The sequence below is a fragment of the Belonocnema kinseyi genome, chromosome 6 (assembly GCF_010883055.1).
Source record: "Belonocnema kinseyi isolate 2016_QV_RU_SX_M_011 chromosome 6, B_treatae_v1, whole genome shotgun sequence".
Taxonomy (NCBI): Eukaryota; Metazoa; Arthropoda; class Insecta; order Hymenoptera; family Cynipidae; genus Belonocnema; species Belonocnema kinseyi.
In genome coordinates this window covers 38,450,522-38,466,024 of record NC_046662.1, presented here as the reverse complement: position 1 = coordinate 38,466,024, position 15,503 = coordinate 38,450,522, and the positions used below count along the sequence as shown (strand labels likewise).

At 34.7% G+C, this 15,503-nt stretch overlaps 1 pseudogene; it reads right to left on the bottom strand.

Annotated features, from left to right (window-relative positions):
- LOC117175337 overlaps positions 1 to 1,982 on the bottom strand; it is an 85,469-nt pseudogene extending 83,487 nt beyond the window's left edge.
- Positions 1,983 to 15,503: the final 13,521 nt, after the last annotated feature.

The window sequence follows — 15,503 nt, the reverse complement described above, 5'->3', positions numbered from 1 at the left end:
GGGATGTAAACCACCATTCAAGGTTGCCTTGAATATTTACAAGAAGTGCGTGTATTATGCCGAGAGCAAGTTTACTTATTGCTTCATTAAATCTTTGAATGGTATCAACCCAACCAGGCAAAGGTTCTTTTAAAGTAGCTAAAGCTATAAGATAAAAGTAGGTCAATGTATTGCCTGAATATTAGAGTGCAATTTTCTGTGGAGACTTAACATTAAAAGGAACACGAGAATTTTTTGAAATGTTAATTATATCCAGCGTTTTTCTAATTTATCAAATCATCGACATTTTATGAATTTTTGAAATATTAATAAATAATATTAATATTAATTTTTATAAACTTGAAATTTTTTTTTCAAGTTTATTAGATCAGGATTTTAATAAAGTTTAGTGAAACTTTATTGTTAAGTGGGTGAAGCCTATGGTTAAAATGGTGTTAAACAAATTTTCAACAATCTGGGAATTAGAGGATTTTGAATTTTCGGACCATTATCGATTAACCTTTAGTAAACGGGAAAAATTCCGTTCAAATAAAAAAAAAAAAAAATTTCATGATATTTGTTCGCTTTTTATTCTTACTTTTCATTCTTCTTATTCTTTTTATTCTTTTTTATTCTTACGCAAACAGCACAAGTGGCACCTTCGACTTGTAGCATTCTTCGGAAAATGTCGGCAAACTAATCGAGTAGGAGAATCATTATTGCAAGCGCACCTTTCAGTAGGATCAAGTTCCAATATCGATCTAACAGCCTGTAATCGAAATGAAGGAAATGATAGAGTCTTTGCGTTTCTCATTTTATATAAAGCATGAGCATTAGATAAATATAGATCAAAAAGGTGAAAAAAGAGCTTGCGATACCACCTCATTGTTTTTCGCACTGATTCCGTTATAGAGAATTGTCTATCTATATTATCTACACCGCCAATATTTTATATTGTATTCATGAACACATGTTGGTTTTATAATGTCTTCTTTTGTTTGATGATTTATTTTTTCAGTTGCGATCAATTCAAGCTGGTGTACACTTGCAAGCATGAAGGCACTACATTTATTTTCCCATTTCATTGCCACCCATGTATAGCATTATTATGAGCGACTTGCACTTCACCTCGAGGTAATTTTTTTTCGAGATTTGGCATTCCCTTTCTGTTCGCTTTCACGGTGCCACATGTTGCTGTATCACGTTCGAGTAAGAATTCTGCTAAAGTAGATGATTTATACCAATTATCTACATACATAACATGACCCTTATGAAAATAAGGCTGTAAGAAGTTCTTTCTGTTAATTCAGGTTAGGTGAGGTCAGGTTCTGTTGGGTAAAGTTATGTTAAATAAGTTGATATCAGGCAAGGGTTGATCCTTTACAGTAGTCGACATGTTTTTGAAGTGAAAATTTGCATTACTGGCATTATTTTGAAATTTATTTGCCTCAGTGCATGATTTTTCGTTATTTGTTGAGGTTATGGCTCAAATATGACGTTATGTGTGATTTTTGATACCGAATTTGAATTCAGCGCCCCAAAATCTATAGGAATACTTGTCTTGTTACCAGATCCGCACACTTTTTTTGTGTGGCTGTGTAATTGTTTAAACTACCCTACCGAACATGGCCCATTAGAATCGAAAGACCGAGAAAATGATCAAGCTCATCTTTTATAAGCGAGCTCCAAGGTTTCGTATGTAAATGTTGTGTTGCATCATTTTGAGCTTCTTAACGATACACTTCGTCTACAATCTTTTGATATAGAGAGGAATCACAAAAATAATTTAAGTAATCGATTGGATTATTCCCTGACATAGAAATATTCGGATTTACTTTAGAACTACCTCCGAGGTCTTTGATTGTTGGGTAAAAATAAGCGTCCTCAAACATTTGATTTCCCTCACAATTATCTCCCAAATCAGGATCATCAATTTCTTTATAGTCCGAGCCTTGTGTCTCCAGTTCGGACTCGCCACTACTCCAAGCATAATTTGCAGCCATTTTAGCAGAGACAAGAATCTAATAAAATGTTTGGATAATAGTTTTATTCCTTTTCACCAATAATGTCAAAAAATGGTAATAATATAACAAATAAATATGTGATTCGAAAATTCTAATTGTAATAGATTAAGAAATCAATAGTAGCGATCTGCAACGTATTCACCTAATCCCCTTCACTGTGCAGACCGAAAGTCGCAAAACTTACAACTTACAACGTCAAGTAAGGAACAATTGAATATGAGTATGCTAGACGCAACGGTCTATCAACTGTTTTTCAACTCCTCTATCGCCCCTATGTTCAATCCGTGTCGTTTCGAAGGTAGATTTAACGTAGATTTCTTAGAAAACAAGGATTTGTTCCATAAAAAAACTTTTTGACCGTCAATGAAATTCAAAAATCAGAACTGTAAAGATAAAAATTTTGAAATTTGAAGTAATAAAAACTAAACTGCGAATCATTTTAGGCAATTTTAAGCTTAAAATATTAAAAAGTGAACAATTACATTTTTTATAAACTAAACATTTTTTAAACTGAAAGTTAAAGTATTTTCATTTAGAATAGTTTTAAAACCCTTAAAAAGCTTCAAAAATTCTATTTCCAAATCTCGAAACATCTACATGTTGTTTCACATTTATTTAAATTAAATTTTTTAATTTCTCAGAACTTTTAAACATATTTTAAAATGATTTGAACTCTTCCTATTTTTTCGTGAATCCTACAAATTAAAAATATTTCCTCAATATCTTTTACATTATTTTTTGAAAATTTCGGCCATTTTTGCAAATCTGTTGAAATTTTCTCTTAAAATTAATTTTTTAACTTAAAAACTAATTTTCGATTTCCCTAGGAATCTTAAGAAAATGTCTTTTGTTTTTTTAATTCTTCTTAAATTCATAGAAAGCTTTTAAGTTCTGGTTCGAAAGCTACAAAAATTTATATTTTGTTTCAAATTAGGTCGTGGTCTATTCTCACCGAAATATATAAAATGGATCAACCGTGAAAGCAATCAGGTGCAAGTTATGTTTCCGAGACACGATTCGCGACATCCATTAACGACTTTATGATAACCAGGGCTGGTCACTGCCATGTCAAAGGATGGCCAACTGCCCTATTACCATGGTAACTGGTTATGATCATAGTCAATTCGGGGCCAATCAGCTTAGTTACCAAAAATTATTACTGCCGAGATTAATATGTGGTTATTTCAAGTGAAGGCTAGTTTTATACGTGCGATAATTAAAATCGAATCTTCACAATTTGATTGTTTGATTATGGCAATTGACGACTCGGAAGCTTTTAAATATCCTGCTGAACTCAATAAAACTGTACCGTTACCCGATGATGCTTTTACGCAAGCTAAGATGAAACTTAAAGCACGATTCGCCGACACTATTGAGGATAACCTCAAGAAATTATTGAAAGGTCGTATTCATACATCTGTTTAAATGTCGCAAATTTTAGCTCGATTGAGTAATTCAAATGATGCAGGTCTTAATGACCAAGTATTAAAAACGATTTTCATAGAATCTCTGTCTCAAACTCAACGAGACATTTTAACGATTGTTCCGGATAAATATCTTGAAAGTCTTGCGAATATTACAGATAAGATTTCGCATCAGTCTAACTATTCGTATCCTTAAGCTTTTACGGCCTCACAAAATACCTCTGTTGCAAGTGAACATAATCCGCTTGATAATTAAAAAAAACTTGACACACTTATTGATTTAATGCGAATAAATCAAGTAAATTCGATTCCTAATAGACGCTCGCAAACGAGATCGAATCCGGACAAAACGCCTAATCAATCGTAAAATAATAACAACAAACTATGTTACGCGCCCCGTAAATATCCAAGCAATCCTACATCGTGTAGAGAATGGCGCAAAATGGTGCAAAACTAGAGTCACCTTCTTGTATGGAGACAACAAGTAAAGGTGCAACCACATCAAAACGTCTCCACGTAAGAGATAAGATTTTGGGGCTAAAATACTTAATTGATACAGGCGCTGTCATATAATTAATTCCAGTTGAATCTACATTCCGTAAGAGTACTAATCAGCTCAAGTTATTTGTAGCTAATGGTTTATTTATTGAAACATATAGTGAATTAGTTCGCACATTAAATCTGGGTTTTAGACGCGATATTGATTGGAATTTTTGTATTGCGGATGTTCCTTATCCTATACTAGGGGCGGACCTGTTGCATCATTACGGATTAATGGATGACCTTCGTCGTCGCCAACGTAACTAATCTTTATACGTGCGGTATTGTAAAGAATGCACTGTTCCATTCTCTAAACTGTGTATCACCCACAAATAAAGGCGCAAAAATTCTATTGGAATTTTCTAAAGTTACGGGCGTTTAATCAATAAAACCTGCTGAAGGTCACAAGGTCACATTGTCAACTCGAGTTCTCTGGTTCATTCGCGTCCGCGCCATCTTCAAATTTCTAGCTTTGGAAAAATTTAAGCTAGCTAAACAAGAATTTCCCACGTAGGTCAAAGCAGGTATTTGTAGATCATCCTTAGTCATTGGGCTAGTCCTCTAGACATGGCTTCGAAAAGTGACAGTGCCAGGCGTCCATGCGGTGACTTTAGAGCATTAAACGCTATAGCAAAATCAGGCAGATATTCGACTCCGAATCTTTACGATTGCTGTAAACGAAAGTTTACACTGAGCTCGACTTCGTCAGAACGTATAATCAAACACCGGTTGCTCCTGAAGACACAGAAAATACCGCGACAACAACGCCCTTTGGTGTATTCGAATTTGTGTACATGACGTTCGGCTTACGTAATGCAAGTCAAACTTTTCAGCGATATGTGAATCAACCTCTTGGTGATCTTGACTTCTTTTTCGCTTGTCAGGATGGCATATTAATATTTTTTAACTTGATAGACGAACATCGTAATCATTTAAGAATATTTGGTAAATAGATGGTAAATTTTTACCATCGTAACATGCCAGTGGCTACTCAGTTTCAATCTCCGCTAAACGCTTCTTTTGAAGACTCAATAAATAATGACAAACGTGAGATTCAATGGACTCTGGAGGACGAACGCGCATTTGAAAGGCCAAATCCAACCTTGCTAATTCTGCGTTATCAATCCACCCTCGGACTGATGCTGAACTCCGCCTTCTTTCAGATGAATCAGAAACTTGTATAGGTGCATCATTAGAACAGTTGTCTTGTAATAGCAATTTTCACGACCAATTTTGGGAGCCTTTAGCTTTCTTTTCTTAAAAGCTATCCTCGCGCCAAAAGAGGTATAGTCCAAATAATCATGAACTTCTGCAAATTATTAAGCAATACAAATTTTAGAATATTATCTCGAATTTCAAGATTTCTTGATTCTCACGCATCATAAACCTTTAATTTGTACGTTTATGCAATAACTAGAAAAAGATTCGTCGCGTCAAGAGCGATAACTTTCACATATATTACAATTCACAGCCTGTATATAGCATATTGAAGGACAGGATAATGTGGTCGTAAAATGCTTATCCAGGGTTAACGCGTTTCGTTTACCTCTTGATATCTCAACTAAGGAAATCGCGGATTTTTTGAGCACGGATGAAGAGGTTTCAGAGCTTCTCAAACGTCCTTACAAAGATTATTCGTTTAGTACCTTTCTATAGCGTCCAGAACATACTTCGCTATATTATAATGTTTCTGGAAACTCGATTCGCCCTTAAGTATTCGCGCCTCTGCGTCGCACCATTTTTAATCGGGATGTAGCTCGGTGGTGTAACGATTGTCTCAATAGTCAGCATTCGAAGATTTCTAGACATGTCAAATTTCTGCCTGAGAACTTTGTTGCAGCCGATGGTCGATTTGACCATGTGCACATAGATGTTGTTGGCTCTCTTCCAACTAGTAACGGTTTTTCATATATCGTATCTGTGATTAATCGCTTTTCTCGTTGGGTCGAAGCTGTTCCGATTCCGGACAAAACAGCTTAAACAGTCTAATGTGCTTTTTATGATAACTGGATATCTCGGTATGGTGCACTAACATTTTTAAGCTGTGGCCAAGGCTCCTAATTCGAAGCGTCTCTATTCATATCGCTTTTAAGCTCAATCGGTTGCAAACACATCCACATTACTCCATACCATTCAGCTGTGAATGGCATTGTAGAACATTGGCATCGTGGCCTGAAAGCAGCTCTTGCGTGCCATAATGAAAACATTTGGACTGGCACGCTCTCGACAATTTTACTAGGTCTACGATCATGCGAAACATAGCTGCGAAATCGTTGGAAAGAGCTTATTCAGGATCGTATAAAGTTGTTAAAAGGCCTCAAGATCGTGAATTCAATATAGATTATAACGGTAATATTAAAAGTGTTTATATAGAATTGTTGTTACCTGTGTATGATATTCCTGACAAATTTGAAAATAAGGTAGCTTCCGAAAAAAACCCGACCAATAAATCGGTACCAAAGATTTATATTTTGTAATTGATCATCAGAAAAATATTATGTGTAGCGTATTTTCTAAAATTAAAAAAAAAAACGAATGCGATTTAAAGTTTGTATATTCATTGTTAAACACACGGAGAGAGGTGTGTAGGGTCTTGATATATCTCGCTCACTATTATTGAAGTGGGGGAAAATTCTCCTCTCATGGCAACGTTGCTGCTTTCGGCAGTATTTGATTAAATAATTTTGATTTAATAAAATAAAAAGGTTTTTTATCCTGACTTGTACAGTGTCAAACGCTTGTAATTTTTAAGGCTTTAAAGCTGCATTTTTAAAATATTTAAATAGAAAATGTACGTAGAAAAATTAAAATCCATAATGGAAAATTTGTAAGTCAAAGATTTTCGAATTTCGCATCGTTAACTGATCGATATCATAATTTAAAAAGATAAAAATTCAACTGATGATTTAAAAACGGTTAAAATCAAATTTGTACAGATTTGTTTTCTATAAATTTGCCAAAATTCTGGTTAAAAATAAATTCATTGACAAACTACGTATCCTATCAAAAAATAATTTATGAAAAACTTGTAAGCTTTTTTTGTGTAAATAACTTTGCCTGTTAATTTTTTTCGAAGCATCAGCGCGAAGCATTAGAGGATAATTCTTTTTAATTAATCTGTTTTCGTATCTTGCCTAGTTAGACCGCTAAATGGAATTTTTTATTTTTTATTACTTTATTCATGGTTAAAACCAAAAAATTTATTAAAAATGCTGGTTAATGAACTCTACCTTTCTTTTTTATGCCGTTAATTTTGTGTCAAATTGCGAATTAATCTGATTAGTCTTTCAAAAGTTATCCGGGTTCTAATTTCAGTTTCCCACTATTAATGCCCCTTCAGCGGCGGAGTCATATTGCGAGCCTTACTTTTGCACTTAGTCTATGAGCAGCGATAGTGCTGCGCGTTCTCTTAATTGAGATTATTCGCCAATGATATAAGAATGCTTTAAATTAAAAACATGAATTAATTCGCGAGGCGGCCGCGGCCTGCCAATTGCTACAGCTTTTGACATTCGAGATGTTAATCAACATTTTCTGACTGAACCAAAATAAATCATTTTTTTATCGGCAGTGCTCTTTTTTAATTTTTCTCAAAATCACATTTTTTCAAAAAATATAATTTCAAAAGTTCTTTCTTCTTAAGAAAAGACCAGCTCTTTTCGGAGAGTGTCTTACGTGGGACATTTCGGCAACAGCCTAAAAACAGGAGTGTATATAATTTCAGCGAGTAGTTTACTACTATCAATATGTATAATAATGACTTTTTATTATTAATTGAAATGAATATATTTATAAATTTTCAATAATTGAGAAAAATATGTTATATGTATTCGTCACTTCTTACATAGTTCTGCGGAATCACAGAAATAATTGTATTGCATCGACTGCACCATATAATATGATTTCAAGTTGTAGTGAATCTCTGTAAAGAATCATGATAATACCTGTATAAATATCAAGTAGAGTTGCTGTGTATGTGAAATCATGTCTCATTTTTAACAATTAGGTTTGTACAATAAGATAAATAAGCAGGCTGCTGATTTGATTTTCCTTAAAATAAAAGACGCAGAACGGAGAGTAGCTTCCAGGTTAGCCATAGTGCAAATACTGCTAAAGCACATTTTACAATTTGATGAACCACGTATAGTCTGCAACAAAATTACGATTGCAGTGCCGTACTCTTTATTTTGATTAAATTATTCAACGTGGCGAGCATAGACATAGAAAACAAGATACTAGGCATGCCATCCTAACTTGGGCGAGCGGGGTTGTATCCACGGGAGGGGGGAGAATTCCAGGAGTGGGGAGAGCCCCCATCTTACGATGTGTCATTTGATTATGCGCACGAGCGTTTTTGCCGCCAAACTGTGCATGAAAATATAAACATGTGGGCACTGCCATGATTGTCGCGGGATATCAAAAGGTGGCGGACCTACCCCCCCCCCCCCCCCCCCCCCCCATTGTATCACCCCCGCAATGGCATGCCTAGTCCCTTGTTTCCTATGTCCATGGTGGCGAGTGAGGCCCTGTTACGTCCTTTTTCCGCTAGTGCCGACCCTGTTCCACTAGTTCCATCAATGATTGGACGAAATTTCCATGTGATCCGTTGCTGACTTTTATTGGTTTAAGAGCCAATTACCTTGAAAGTTAGTCTCGGGAAATTTGAATGGATAAACTAAAATAAAATAACACGGATACCAGAAAGTTAACTAGTAATAGTTATTTATTGTATTTAGCACCTTTAACACTCAACTAGTTATAAAATTAATTGATTAAGGAATAAGTGCGACGAAAGTGTTATTTTATTCATATCAGGTTTAATGGTCTGAAAGCTTTGTCCAGATGTTTTCCAGGCAGTGCGCCTATATTTATAATCTTACTTCTAGTGACGTAGGGTCTATCCAGATTTCAACATTTCTCACCAATCAGCGCATGGATGATTTCACCCTTGACGTCACAAGGTAGGGTGAAGAACGGTCCAAGCTGATTCATGGGTTGCATCATGTGATTCAACCCTACATTCTTATTTATTACTTTTTCGACGCCTTTTTTCGTGTCTTAATCTCTAATAGTAGTTTCTATTTCCTGTGACTAATAACTATCACTAATCTATCTGTGTGAGAGAGAAAGAGAAAGAGGGTTTAGGAGAATGCGTTCCCCCTATTGCACCATTATATGAAACCCATTTCAACAATGATTCCCAAATGCACTTGTCAATTTTATTAATAGATAACTAAGTTCCCCTTTTTATATCAAATAATTATATCAGTCATCCCTCCTTTACAAGGAATTAAAATTTGAATTCCTTATCGCCTAAGGTTGGCGTCGACTAACTTCCGGAAAGTAGCACGGCGTCACACCTTTCCTCTTATTTTAAAAATTTCTTCCCCGAACAAATCTTTACTGTTATATACTTATATTTTAACCTTCAAATTATTAATCTGAGAGTTGTAACTTTAATTTTAATGAGTTACATGATTTAACTCGGTAAATTTCCGAACGGAAAGGTAATTTCAGAAATTTTCCTTATGATGGATCATTTTCATTGACACCCGAATGTATTTCCCTTTCATGTCGAAAATTTCTTCCACTTTCGTACCTAGAACATTCTCTTTTATGTCGAGAATATCCCTTTCTGTAGAGAACTTTTCTTTTACTTCCACATGACAGTCGTTTCTGCCATGTTTCTGTTTGTTACAGTGATATTGGTCTTAGCTTCTTCCAGTTTTACATAATATTATTATTTATACTAATTTTCACTCTTGTAAACCACCTTCAATTATTTAACTATCTTTTGTGGTGTAAATTTACTCTCTTTCCTTAGTGAGTGTACACATTTTATTAGAATAGGCCAAAATTAGTTGTCAAGAATAACCTAACCTCCACCTGTCACTTTAGCGAATGAGATAAGTATTAAGTATTTACAATTATATTGCGGGTTAAATTATAAGGCAAATGCTTTGTGAAAATTATAATTTCTTTTTAGAATCAGCCACTGCAACCAGGAGTCAATATTAAAATATCAAGAACGGAAAAATAAAAAGAGTACAAGGAAAATGTAATGCTACTCCTAATGAAATTTGTTGAGGCAAGAAAAACAACATATGCAAGGCAATTCGTCCTTTAACTAGTAAGAATTCCTAAAACGAATCCAAAAGGTAAATGGTTTAATTTATTGCTACAGTAAACCCTCATTACAAATCTCACGTGTCATAATCAATGCAAAAATTTATCTCTATACTTCAAGATGATTTAGTTAACCCTTCAATTTCATTAATATCTTGAAATAAAAGGCTTTTATTAAAAGGTTTCTCTCTTTTTAAAATCTCTCAATTTTATTTTTAATTCCAACATTAAAATCATAACCTTCCCAATACAGTTCTAAATTAACACATTTAGTGTGAAAAGGAATCAAGGCAGATTTAAATCACCAGGAAGAGTATTTTGATTTTATTTCCAAAATGTCTTAAATTTATGGTTATTTCCAGTGAATTTACTGTTCACTGTGATTCTTTATCAACCGGTATTAATTAATAATGAATGTGCAACAGATATACAGGGTGGACACGCTGGGGCTTACATACATGGCGAGTTGAATTCTACCCGAATTGCACAAAAGCAGGGGAGAAGCCATTATACAGGGGTATTTTCATATTTCGCGCCTCTAAAGTTGCATTCGGATCGGCCATTCGGCCAAGTCCGTGCATCTTCGGATCAAGTTTATAATAGTTCCCATGGTTGCGTACGAAACTTCAAACGGATACAAGTGTCAAGACAATATAGGTTATGTTATATAGTAATTACAAATAATAAAAGTGTTTAATGAATAATAAAGTGAGACATGTGAACTGAAACGTAAGCGTCATTTTTTCTGTGCCAATAAGATTATAGTATGGCTTCTCAGTGACAAATACTATAAAATAGTAATAATAATATCCTGCGCTTCCAGTTGGCGAAGAGTGAATGGTGTTTAACGCTTATTTTTACTGCATAAAAAAGGTATGTTATGAATATACAGGATATGATTCAAATAAAGTGAATGAAATATTACATGCGTAAACTTTAAATTGACATTGCCTACATTTGCTGACAGCGATTAGGACAAACAGGTAAATCTGAACATAAACGTTTTAAGTTTCGAACGCGACCATGGAAACTATCATAAACTTGATCCGAAGATACACGGACTTGGCCGAATGGCCGATCCGAATGCAACTTTAAAGGCGCGAAATATGAAAATAACCCTGTATAATGGCTTCTCCCTTGCTGTTATGCAATTAGGGTGGCATTTAACTCGCCATGTATGTAAGCCCCAGCGTGTCCACCCTGTATAGTTGCTGATGAGTTTCATACTTTGACAACTCAAACAGAACATAACCTCCAAATATACGTGCTTTTTCTCTCGCTATTTTGAAAGTTTCAACATTGTTTAAAATATATCGTTCAGAAAAATGAATTATACAATTTACCATTGTATAATTATGTGGTTTCTGATCATTTATAGAAAACTGTCAATTTATATGACTTACAAATTTCACATGATTTTTAAGTTTAAAAAAATAGTTTAAATCTATTTTAGTGTAGATATACTAATAAATATTTATTCTAATTTATTCTAAGACCAAAATCAAAATATTTACCTATTCAAGAAATTATTATTTAAAAGGAAACCATGATTATTTATGATAACTAATTATTATAATATTTATCAGACACATGTTAAATTTAAAACCTACGAAAGGAATAACTGTAAACAAAAATAGCTTAAATTACATTGCAGTTAGAATTTTATCAAATTTTTGATACTTAACTATTGTTATCAGGATTAGAATTACGTAACGGAAAATTCTGATTTTAGAATATAAATTGGAGATATCGCTCCTAATTGCTCCAAACCTTGCTAAACCAACTCCTTGCATTCGTCAATTACCCCAATTACATATTTCTAAACCTAGACTAAATTTCGCTTGTAGATTACTGCTCTTATTATTTCTACACTATTTTCTTATTATATCCACAAAATAGACAACAATTCCATTTTTCACAGACATGGCTTGAGGGTCGCGAAAGGTACCATTTTCTCTAATATTTTCTTGGTGCGTGGAGCACACGCCGATTCACAACCACGGCTTATTCCGGAAAACCCACAGGAAACCCACAAAAACCTGGGAGCAGGTTGCGCCTTTCTTTCTATGAACGATTCCATTCATTCATTCGTACTATTTATACAATTGCTAGAGTTGGTCCTACAAAAAAAAATTTCAAGCAATTTTAGCCATCCAATCTTTATTAATTAAATGGCTTGACTTAAATATCCATTATTTTCTATGTTATCATCCTGCTATTCACCAGTCACCTCCCCCTTTTAGAATAAAGGATAATCTTTTTTAGAAAAACAATTTTCCTCTTATTTCTAATATTTTAATTATTCATCTGCGGGATGAGCCGCTAATTTTAATTTATCCAGATGAAAATTTTTTTATTTATTAGGTCCCACACTAGTTTGAGCATTTCTAGTGTCTAATAATTTTTCTATCACAAAAGGGCCATCGAAAATTTGATCAGATTTTTTATCATGGCAATTTTCCATTTTTAGATAAACAAGTGATCCTACCCTAAATAGTTTTGTATTTGCCTTCAGATCGTAGTATTTCTTAGATTTTTCTTTTGAATTTTGAAGCCGCTAATTTACTTTAGATTGTATATGTTATCTAATTTTAAGAAAAGTTCACGCAAATATTTAATATATGCTTTTTTGGGTAGTATGCTTTTCGCTCCCGAGATTCACAGGTAGGCACCGGCTGAGGGGAGAAAACGTCCCCTTTCACTGCACGGACTACGGATCTATCCTCTTCTATTACACCCTCACAAGCAATGTTCAACCCTACTTTCCCTCACCCTTCCTAGTTCAGTGATATCTGAAATTGTATTGGAAATAGATTTTTTATGCTTTTCTCTCGAAAGTTCTTTGGACTGATACATTTGAATTTGTTTTAAAACAAATGAATGCTTGCGTTTCGATTTACAGTTCTAAAATTTATTAGGCAAACGAAAACTGTTACATTTAATCTGGGTTTGAAGTTGAATCTCTGACAAAACTTCAGTGAAATGGAAAACATTTGGATGCGTTTGATTAAAAGACTGATTAAAATAACGGTGGAAAGATTTACAAGCATTTGTTGTTTTATTCAATTCTGCACTTGCTTCTGCCCACATGCTTGTTGTAAAAAGTGGAATCATGTTTGAGGTAGATATCAGTCAAATATTTCGCGAATTGAGTAACTCGTGCATCTGTGGGTTTCGTAGGTATTAGGTATTTATCCAAAAACACAAGGCCAAAACAAGTGCCCACTGATTAATGCACTACAGTGTATCTCTAAAGAAAAGGGCGGCGAAGAGAAGGGCTGGACATTGGTGGACTTACTGACGTAGTCCGTGCAGTGGAAGGGGAAGTTTACTCCCCTCAGCCGATGGCTGCCTGTGAAGGTCGAGAGCGAAAAGTCAATGTCCCGCTTTTTCAGGTGGTTTTTCGTCAAAACCTGTGGGAAACACCGCTTCTCTACCAAACACTAACGTGTAAGGGGCAAAACCAGTACCTCCATGGACAGCCGTATTATAAGAAAAAACGACAAATCGAAGCCATTCATCCCAGTTTTATGGACCATCCAAATGACGAAAATACTCAATCAGAGTATGATGACTACGTTCGAGTGATATAAAATTCTACGCTATCGCTTGAGTGATAGTTATGAATTTATTTTTTTAAATAGAGTTGCATCTGAATACTTTGTAAATACACATTGAATTGTTAGAATGTACTGATTCCCTCGAGGCGTTACCGGGACTGGACCAACTAGGTCAATTTGAATATTCTTAAATGGTTCATAGGGCGTACCCGTAATTACCATAGACATTCGCGTATCTTTACACATTACTTTGTTTCGTATCTAACACACCAATAGGTCTTGGAAAACTTCTTATGACCCCCTGTTACAGATTTATGATATTTTCTTATTATCTCATCGCGTTGATGAATGGGAGGAATAATTATTTCTCCTGAATAAATCACTATATGAATCCCTGAGTCCTTAAAATGTTGTAGAAAAGTTTGTTCTACTGTAAACTATGTCACAGTTTCAAGATTATTACCTTTACTTGAAACTTTCACATTTTTAACACCTAGACTTTCCATGGCTTTCCTCAATGCCAAGATTGTTCCGGAAACATAATTCAAGCAGACTTTATCGTTCTTCTGATTTTTAACTATCATGCTGAAAATATATCTGTTTTTCTTTGAGTAGACCCCGACATCGCCCAATTTAGTGTTTTCATTTTTCAAATCATTAATGCCAAACAATTGTTTTCAATTAATCCCGCATCAATTTCCGATTCAAATAATCCATCTGAAGACACAAAATGAGCAATATCACCATTGCCCATGGTTACCTTGTCTTTAGAATAAGATAAATAATTATTTCCTTTAAATTCTGGTGCAGATTTTACCATTGTCAATTTACAAATTCCAGGGTTAACTGTATTTGAACTGAGATTCATCCTTCCACCTATTTCAGCTACACCGATCTCTCGAGCATCAATTTCTTAAAGGCCTAAGTATCGTAATCCCCGCAGATTGGACCAGCTTTTTCCGCTGCTATCCGCCTATTTTTTGGGTCCCTGTATCCGGGCGAATTTCCTGCCCCCAGAGAACAAATCTCGGACGTAACCAGGAATAATTCCTGAAATCCGGGTGAATGCCCTGCCTTTAGAGAATAAATCTCTGCCATCTTCAGGAATAATCTGGCTCAGGAACACTCGTCCAAGTAATTCCTTGATTTCCTTATCATTTTTATTATTTTCAGCATAACTCACCACCTGCTCGGATGACAAACGGGTATGGTCAGTGTACGCCAACTTCAGAACACGACCGTCCACCAACCTTACAGGGACGTGAGCCCTGAAAAATACTGAAAAAATACTGTAAAATTAATTCTGTGTCTAGCGTCCGTCACGAATACTGCTCTTTCCAAACCTCGCAAGTTTGAGCGCGGTTACGGCGCGTGACTGTTAGTTCTAGCGCTTTACGCTCGATAATATATTTATCACGCGCTCGATAACGTGTTTACCTCGCGCTACGCGCTTGATCTTTGTGCATAATTTTCAAAACTAAAGGTGAAAGCATCGATAACAGTAATTTGGTGATTGTGAATTCTCTTTAGTTAAAGCTCCTTCTGCTTTAACGAACACATTCTAATCACGTATCTCGTTCTTCGCACTCGAGTTTCTCCTTGAAATTTTATATTATTTCCAGTAATGTATATTATTATAATTAATAACTTACATTGGTATTAAAACATACGTATTTTCACTGTCCTGTTTAAAAAAATGCGCATTCTTAAAAAAATGTTTAATAAACATTTTTTTGCAACTTTTGTCGTTTTTCCATAAGTTGAATTTTCTCATTTCCAATTTTTTTTATGATTTAAACTTTACACATACGGCCTACTGAGCAGCCTTACCATTTTTTAACTTCTAAAAA